This window comes from Mustela nigripes, chromosome 17, assembly GCF_022355385.1.
Source record: "Mustela nigripes isolate SB6536 chromosome 17, MUSNIG.SB6536, whole genome shotgun sequence".
NCBI classification, from domain to species: Eukaryota; Metazoa; Chordata; class Mammalia; order Carnivora; family Mustelidae; genus Mustela; species Mustela nigripes.
In genome coordinates this window covers 6,189,551-6,199,141 of record NC_081573.1, presented here as the reverse complement: position 1 = coordinate 6,199,141, position 9,591 = coordinate 6,189,551, and the positions used below count along the sequence as shown (strand labels likewise).

Below are 9,591 nucleotides of genomic sequence, written 5' to 3'. Positions count from 1 at the left end.
GGAGATGAACCATGAGAGACTATGGACTCTGAAAAAACAATCTGAGGGTTTTGGTGGGAAGTTGGATGAGCCTGGTGGTGGGTATTATGGAGGGCACATGTTGCATGGAGTACTGGGTGTGGTGCATAAACAATGAGTTCTGGTACACTGAAAAGAAATAAAAAAAAAAAAAAAAAAGGTAGGCAGTCAGCAAGAGGCAATCCACAGCTGATAGACACTCTGGTTTGTCCCTCCCTCCCCCAAGGCCACACCTCCTGCTCTCTTCCTGCAGTGCTTACCAGCTAAACCTCAGTCTCCCCAGGGTGCAGAATGGAGAAGGCAGGTCTGTTGGCTCCGACATCCCCAGGCTGCTCTAAATTCTATTACTTTGGAGAAGGAGGACCCCAAAGGGAAGGGACAGAGGCTGAATCAGGTGAGAAGTAACGAACCTCCCCTTGTTAAATGAAGAAATCCTGCCTCCTGTTACTTATAACCTAATGCTCTCCCAGGGAGATGTGCGGTTACTGTCTTTCTATTTTATTTTATCTTGTAAGACTTTATTTTTAAGCAGTTGCTACTCCCAACGTGGGGCACGAACTCACAACCCGGAGATCAAGAGTTACCTGCTCTAGGGGCTGAGCCAGACAGGCCCCCCACTGATACTCAAAGGCAAATGTTTCTATAATAATGATTTTTACATTAATGTTTATGCTGGTGATATTCATAATTTTGAATTGTGCATGTAATACTATAATTATGACAGGGAAACTCTATTTTTTTCTTTTTTTAAAGATTTCATTTATTTATTTGACAGACAGAGATCACAAGTAGGCAGAGAGGCAGGTAGAGAAAGGTGGGGGGAAGCAGGCTCCCCCCTGAGCAGAAAGCCCAATTCATGGCTCGATCCCAGGACCCTGGGATCATGACCTGAGCCGAAGACAGAGGCTTTAACCCACTGAGACACCCAGGCACCCCTAGGGAAACTCTTATTTAAATTTAAATATATAGGGACATCTGGCTGGCTCAGTCCCTAGAGCTTGAGACTCTAGATGTCAGGATCAAGAGTTCGAGCCCCATGCTGTGTGCAGAGATTGCGTAAATAAATAAATAAATCTTGTTTAAAACATTGAAAAATATATATAGGATTTTGATACTATGGCTTGACTAACTTTGTCAAGCAAAGTGTTCTTATATGTAAAGTGGAGATAAAATTTCAGCATTGGCTAGGATCTGGATTTCATTGTCTTATTAATACTCGCTTTTTAAAAAATGTATGTTTATGTAATCTGGTACCTGGCATGGGGGATCGAACACACAACCCTGTGATCCAAGCATCATGGGCGTGATGGCTCCACCAGCTAAGCCAACCCGGCACCCTCATGCCCGTCTCACTTTTCTCTCGAACCACACAGCCTCAGCAGCTTTGGCCTCAATTTCTTTATGTGCCGATAATGATACTATGTCGATTATCACCCTGTCTTGCTAACAGATGAAAACTGCAAGTCAATAACGCATTTTATTGTAAGTGGTGTTTAGATTATCATCATATTTTCTCAAGGGCCAATTTGGTGTATGACCTCTTTAAAGTGTAGTTAAAAGGCATGTAGAATATAGGTAGTATCAGTCACTTAAGTGTTTGCATTTGGCTCAGGTCATGATCTGATCCCAGGGTTCGGGGATCCAGCCCCATGTTGGGCTCCCTGCTCAGCGGGGTGCCTGCTTCTCCCTCTCCCTCTGCCTGCTTCTCCCTCTCCCCTGCCCCATCCCCTCGATCAATACAATCTTTTTTAGAATTAAAAATAAATTTTAGGGGGCACCTGGGTGGCTCAGTGGTTGAGTGTCTGCCTTTGGCTCGGGTCATGATCCCAGGGTTCTGGGATCGAGCCCCGCATCAGGCTCTCTGCTCCATGGGAAGCCTGCTTCTCCCTCACCCACTCCCCCTGCTGTGTTCCCTCTCTCACTGTGTCTCTCTCTGTCGAATAAATAAATAAAAATCTTTTTTTAAAAAATAATAAATTTTAGAATAGAAGAAGAGGGGCATCTGTGTGCCTCAGTCGTTAAGCGTCTGCTTTCCCACTGGGTCATGATCCCAGGATCATGGGATCGATCCTGCTTAGGGCTCCCTTCTTGTCAGGAAACCTGCTTCTCCCCCTCCCACTCCCCCCTGCTTGTGTTCCCTCTCTCGCTGTCTCTCTCTCTCTCTCTGCCAAATAAATAAAATCTTTAAAAATAAAATAGAATAAAAATGGAAGAATATAGGGTACCATTGTGAGGTTGGCCAGTGACAAGGGTGACGAAGGATTGCACAGAGAGCGGAGCAACAAACAGGGCAGAATTGGTTCACTCTCCCAGGAGAGGAGAGGGACCGGACATCCAGAGAAATATCAGACGAGTTCCCATGAGGCTGGGCCCTTTAAGGGGTTTGAGGGACGTGAGAGGGTTGCCTCTGAACCCACGGGAGGTCTTGGCGGACTGAGCAGAAGGTAGCTGTTGTTCAAGGGGCTCTGTCTGGGATGTGGGTTGTGGTCTTGCTAGAGAAGAAAGTGTTTTGGAGTTGGTACCTACTTTCCAACAATGTGGGGGCACTGAGACCACCAGAAACAGAGAGTTCAGGGTCAAGTGCAGACACTTGGGAGTTTTGCTTGTAAGTGTGGCTGGGGAGCAGCAAGGGTGGCACTTTGAATAGATTCTGTTCAATGGTTTTATTGGCTTCAGTGCAAAAGATCCCTAAATTTGCATGTTACAATTTTCCTTTTATTAAAAAAAAAAAAAAAAGAACATATGTTTGTCGCCTTGTGCTTTCTGTTTTCTGGGTAAACAAAATGAAACTTTCATTTTTCCCTGTCTGACTTTCATTGTACATTAACTGGACAATATCATGTGTGTGTCACTACTGTGTCACTACTGATACATTTTGATTTGTTTCTACCATATATTTTATGATTTCTATTTTGCCTTATTTTAGAATTCTTTCTTTACCATTTCTTTTTTTAATTTTTTATTTATTTTAAAAATTTTTTATTTATTTATTTGACAGAGAAAGAGATCCCAAGTAGGCAGAGAGGCAGGTAGAGAGAGAGAGAGAGAGAGAGAGAGGAAAGCAGGCTCCCCACTGAGCAGACAGCCCAATGCTGGGCTGGATCCCAAAATCCTGAGATCATGTGACCTGAGCCACCCGGGCACCCCAGTATGGGAAGGTTTAGACCACAAAAACTTGAAACTACCCAAAGGTCAATAAACTCTAGTACGCTACTCAGAATAAACAGTAATGAAGTTTTCAAACAGTCACGCATATGGCAAATCTCACATGCCTCCTACCCAGAGGGAAAAAACCCTGTCTCAAAAGCCTTTGCGTTGTGGTACTGCGTTTAGGACCCGTTTTCCCAAAACTGGGGAGAGAATAGAGGAGTGGTTGCCAGGACTTGGGACTGAAGCTGGCCACAGGGGGGCAGCCCAAGAAAACGTTTCCACTGCGTCAGAGTCTCCTACTTTCGGTCTGGCAGTGGCTTTGAAACTGCATTGTCAAAACTCAGAGCTGGAGCCTCAAAAACATGAATTTTATTAACTGTAAATTTCGTGGGGTATTTTTTTTTCATTTTATTTTTAAGTGATATCTACACCCAATGTGGGGCTTGAACTCGCAACCCAGAGATCAAGAGTCCGCAGCTCCAGTGACAGTCAGCCAGGCGTCCCTAAATGTAAATTTTAAAGCAAACTTTAAAAATAGGAAGTCCAGAACTGTTGAAAATGGCATAATACAGCTGATTCATGGACTCTTGATTATTTTTATGATTATCTCAAATTCGAATTTGTCTTTTGGCCGTCTCCCAAAGGAGTCAAGAACTTAGTAACATAATCCTCTTAATTCAGTGGTTCCCGAGGTTGTCCCCACAAAGAAACACCTGAACAGACCCATTAATCAGTCATTCCCCATACGTCCCTCCTCCGGCCCCTGGTAATCGCTAATCTGCTTTCCGTCTCTATAGTTTGCTTCTTCTGGACATTGATGACTGGTTTCTTTCCCTTAGCATAATGTTTTTGAGGTTCATGCATGGAGAAGGACATAGCAATACTTCATTCCTTTTTCAGGCTGAATAATATTCCATTGTATCGATAAGCACGTTGTGTTTACTCACTCATGGACCTTTGGGTTGTTTCTACCTTTTGGCTTTCTACCTTCATAGTCCTACTATTATTCATGTACAAGTTTTTCTATGAAGATCTGTTTTCCGTTCCCGTGGGTATGTACCTAAGAGTAGAATCGCTGAGTCATGGAAATTCTGTTTAATTTGGGTTTGGGGTGGCTTTTTAGATTTCCTTCCCCCCACCATAACTTATAGAGAGAGATGGGATGGGGAGGGGCAAAGAGAGAGGGGGAGAGAGAGAATTTTAAGCACGCTCCATGCCCAGGTAAAGCCCAAGGTGGGGGCTTTACGTGTCTGGATCCCAGGACCCTCGAGATCATGGCCTGAGCTGAAATCATGAGTCAGATGCTTAACCAGCTGAACCACCCAGGTGCTCCATAGATTTCTTTTTTTTATTGTATTTATTTATTTGTTAGAGAGAGAGAGAGAGCACAAGCATGGGGAGCAGCAGGCAGAGGGAGAGGTAGAAGCAGACTCCCCACTGAGCGAGGGTACTGATGTAGGACTCGATCCCAAGACCCTGAGATCATGGCCTGAGCCGAAGACAGATGCTTAACCGACCAAGCCACCCACGTGTCCCCATAGACTTCTTTTTTAAAGTAATGTCCACACTCAATGTGGGGCTTGAACTTACGACTCCCAAGATTAAGAGTTATGTGCTCTACCCACTAAGGCAGCCGAGTGCCTCCCCATTTAACTTTTTAAGGAAACCTGGAGAGTGAGTTTCTCGGGATCTTAGGGATTTTTCAAAGGTGACACCAATGCGAGGGCAAGGTTTGGAATCACTGCCCTAGGACACGCATTCTGATCAGATTTTAACATGCAGCCCTCCTAATCAAGCACACATTTGGTAGAGGAGATCTCCACATTATCCCGCAGGGCATCTGAGAAATATGCTTCGGTATTTCTTACGGTAGGATTCACCATTTGGAGAACGTCAATGGGATCCCAAACTGGGGTGATAATATCCAAGATTGTGGGTGGTTGTCAAATGTCTAAGTCACCCACAGGACGTATCAGAGAGTTGTGTTAGCGATCCGCATAGTGAGGTTCAGATTTTGGAAAAGGTAGAAGAAATGATCATCTTCAGTGACTTCATTTACGAATGATACATTTCTTCACATGACTGCCAAGGTCCCTGCTCGGTGGCCAACACATCCTTCCCAGCAGAGAGCAGCGTCAGATGTTAATTCCCCGGGACTGGTTTGCAGGAGGCAGGGAGGGGGAGGTGATGTGTTCGTCCTGACCTTGCACATCTGGGAATCATGGTGTCCTCCCACGTGGTCTGAACTCTTGTAGCTGGAGTTCGGCTACAGGTATCACATGAAGGGGTCTTGGCCCATGCCTAGAAAGCCTCCCACCCTCTGTGAACTGCTCAAATACTGATGTCCCAAGAACTACTTTTCTCTGGGAACTGGCTTTCCATTTCACATCTGAGAAATAACCACTCAGAATATTATCCTCCAGGAGTGCCTGGCTGGCTCTGTCGGTGGAGCACGTGACTCTTGATCTCAGGGTTGTAAGTTCGAGCCCCACATTGGGTACACAGAGTACTATAAAATGTTTTTTGTTTTTTGTTTTTTGTTTTTTTGAGAAGGAGGAGAAGAAGGAGAACAAGAAGAATAAGAATGTTGTCCTCTGATTCCAGGCAAGGGCCATAATCTGAACCCTGAAGATGATGAGCATTTCAAAGCAAGGATGAAGGAAACGCCTGTTTCACTCAAAAATATCATTAGAATCAGTGAGACAGGTAACATACTATACCATCTTCTTTTTTAAAAATTATCTTTAGAAAGGTATTTGAGGGAGAGAAAGCACAAGCAGGGGGAGCGGCAGAGGGAGAGTGAGAAGCAGGCTCCCCGCTGGGCAGGGAACTGGGCTCAGGATTCTAAACCGAGCCCAAGCAAGAAAATGTGCCTGGTGACCAGGGCCCAATTTGGGAGTTCTAGATCATTCCATTTTATTGCAGTGCTTCTTGCCAGAAAATATTTATCACGTCTTATCCAAATAATTGGATTTTTACCATCAAAAAAAATTCTTTTGTTCTTGAGTATATGTTTGCCTCCGAGTTTCCATTATAAAACAGTGTTCTTTGACCTTATATCAGTAGTATGGCAGATTTGTCGATCAGTGAATTTCTAGGAATTTATACTTTGGAGAGTAAGAACTTCAGAGAGGGAATTACCAATTTATTCGAGTGATTGGGGAGCAAAAAGTTGAGTGCCGAGACAGATTGGATCTTTCAACAATTTTGCTACGATCACCCCTATGGCTGCATTTGACCATGGTGTTGGGACTGGGATCATGAGGGAAATCCCAGCTAATTCTTTTTTTTTTTTTTTTTTTTTTTTTTGAGGATCTAGCGTCAGATCCAATTCTAGAAACATCCGTGTGAAGGTAAGATCTAACTAGGAAGTAGATGTCATCTTTTGTGATGAGTTAAGAAAATCAGAAATTTGAAAAAAGCAAAAAAGAGAGAGAGAGAGAGAGAGAGTCTCTGTCACCATCACATAATCAAAAACAGGAGCCAAGATTATATCTAGAATAGTGCAGTCCGATAGAATTTTCTACAGTGATGAAGATGTGCCCCATCCATGCTGTCCAGTGCAGAAGCCACAAGCCAGCTGTTACTAGCGAGCACTTGAAATATGACTCCTGTAACTGAGAAACTTGAATTTAAATTCAAGTTTAAACTTGCGCCTGGGTGGCTGAGTGTTAAAGCGTCTGCCTTCCACTCAGGTCGTGTCCTGGAATCCAGCCCCTCATGGGGCTCCCTGCTCAGTGGGGAGCCTGCTTCTCCCTCACCTACTCCCCTTGCTTGTGTTCTCTGTGTGTGTCAAATAAATAAAATTTTCTTTAAAAAAAAAGAAAGAAAGAAAACGCTGTTGGAGCAGCTGCCTTCCCCCAGAGTTTGTTTAGAGAGAATCACCCGTTAGAATTTTTCAAATGCACATTTACTTTCCTTGGCATTTTAGCTATTCCGCTGTCTCTGTTGGTGTTTTCTTCTGTGAAGACAGATAAATGCTTTGTGCATTGGGAAGATACATGCGTCCAGATCCATCATGGACTTGACCTGACCCATCGTGGGAATCATCCACAGGAAGACAAATTTGCCTTTGCTTTCTGATGTGGCCCCCATTTTCTCTCTCCGCTGTGTGATCCACAGGTCCTGGCTTTTTTCCCACTCACGTTCCTGGCTCATTTTTGTCGATCCTGCATTTCTCAATCTTTATGTAAATGTAATTAAAGCATTTAATAGAAATGTCTTTGGAGCTCATTACCATGTTACGGTAGCCAGAATAATGGCCCTCCAGACATGCCCATGCCCTGATTCCCAAAACCTGTGGATTTGTCCCCACGCATGGCAAAAGGGATGTGTGGCCAAAATGATTAAAATGAAGACTTTGAGATGGAAGGTTATCCTGCATTTTCCGAGTGGATCCATGGGATCACCAGGGTATGTGTAAATTGGAGAGGGAAGCAGGAGTGTTGGTCACAGACATCGTGGTGGAAGCAATGGTGGGAAGATTCACTTTCAAGATGGAGGAAAGGGCCATAACCAGGGAATCCAAGCAGCCTCTCAGCGTAGGGAAAGGCGAGGAAAGTTGGGTGAAAGTTCCAACCCTCTGAACACGGTGTTGGTTCCCCTGGCAACCATCAGCACCCTTCTGGGCTTTCTGGCAGTCGCCTCATTAGCATAACAAAAACACATTTATCAGCCTTATGGGAAATTCCAAGGATTTTTAGAAGCTCTGTGCCCCACAGGATAGAAGGCTGCTGTAGATCAGTTCGCTATGATTTCAAATCCCACTTGTTTATGACAAAAATGAAATTGTCCCCCACCCCACCATTTTTGTAAGCTCCAGGCCCAACATGGGACTTGAACTCGTGACCCTGAGACAAGAGTCAATGTGCTGTACCAACTGAGCCAACCAGGGGTCCTCCAAAATGAAATTGTTCTTAAAAGTAAAATCGTCTTTGGGGGCCTGAGTGGCTCAGTTGGTTCAGTGACTGCCTTAGGTTCAGGTCCTGATCCCAGGTCCTGGGATCCAGCCCTGTATAGGGCTCCCTGCTTAGTGGGTGGGGAGCCTGTTTCTCCCTCTCCTTTTGCCTGCCACTCCCCTGCTTGTGCCCTCTCTCTCTGTATCAAATAAGTAAAATCTTTAAAAAAAAAAAAAAAAAGTAAAGTCATTTTGCTGGAAGCGTGAAGGACAGGATGTGGTCAAGTCATCCGTTGTCACTGGGAAGTTCTCCGTAGCTTCGCCTCAGAGGAAACCAGCCAGGGGCTTTATCAATAAAAATGTAAAAACAACTGGTGACCGGCGACATTTAGATCAGTGGAAACTGTTGCATCTGGGCAAGGAGACTGTTTGCTCTAAGTAGCTAGCTACGTAGAGGACCTTCTGAGGACCTTCGGAAGATTAGCTCCTGCCAAGGTCAAGGCAACTCGGTCCCCAACAGGTGGAAAGGGAACAGCGCCTCCCAAAGGCTGTCCGCGCAGGTGCTAGCAAGAGAGCACTCTGGCGTCAGGGGACTTTGGCTTTTGTCCGGACAGCTGGGCGTCAGCTCACCAGAGTACAACGGGTATAAAAATACATCTCAATTGAACGACTTTATTCCCGTTCATCTTCCCTTGCCTGGAACTGGTGTGACTGATCTGCCATTGGTCTGGACTGTGGTATTTCTTTATTGGCTTCCTGGAGACATTAACCTATATGCTGTTGGCTTGCAAACTTACTAGGATTTCTCGCAGTGACCCTGTGTTAAATAAATTGCTGGCAAAGACAAAGTCAATCTCCGTGCACTAGTTTGCCTCCCGAAACAAAACAAAGACCGCACATATATTTCTTATATATTTTTTAAGATTTTTAATTAATTTTTTGAGAGAGAGCACGAAGAGAGTGAGAGGGAGAAGACGACTCCCCATGGAGCGGAGAACCCGATGTGGGGCGGAGAACCTGATGTGGGGCTCGATCCTGGAATCCCAAGATCATGACCAGAGCTGAAGGCTGATGCTTAACCTACTGAGCCACCCAGGTGCCCCCTCCCAACTCCTTGTTCAATAAAACTTAGCCCTCATGCATAAAGTAAGATCAATTAATGTAGATAAGAAAAGACCCTGCTTTGGAATGTCAGGATAGAGGAGAAAATCCTTAACTGCCTTGGGGGAACTTCTGGCTTCTTTTATTCTGCATTTTATTTTCAAAGTGGATCACTTTCAAATCAAGGAGGCCCTAGGATGATACAAAGTCATTTTCCATTTCTTAAGTGTCATTAAGGAACGGAGTTACCGGATCTGTGGTGTTTGTGTTTTCTAGCACTGTCTTCCCACAATGAGAAGGAAAGACTTCTCCTCTTCCCTCTTAGGTTTGATGTAGGAAAGATGTCAGGGTTCAAAGCCGAGGCCAAGAAAGAATTCTTGAGATGTGTTTAGTGCAAAAAGGTGATTTTGTTAAAGCCCAGGGAC

General features: G+C 44.6%; 1 long non-coding RNA gene across 2 annotated transcripts; it reads left to right on the top strand.

Moving 5' to 3' along the window:
• Positions 1 to 265: 265 nt before the first annotated feature.
• LOC132004759 (uncharacterized) lies at positions 266 to 8,905 on the top strand. Of its 2 annotated transcripts, none has more exons than XR_009400634.1 (4): positions 266 to 412; positions 5,722 to 5,874; positions 6,481 to 6,521; positions 7,100 to 8,905. It is a non-coding gene; the product is annotated as an uncharacterized LOC132004759 (long non-coding RNA). The 2 variants fall into 2 exon arrangements; XR_009400635.1 differs by having other exon boundaries at positions 268 to 412; positions 5,773 to 5,874.
• Positions 8,906 to 9,591: the final 686 nt, after the last annotated feature.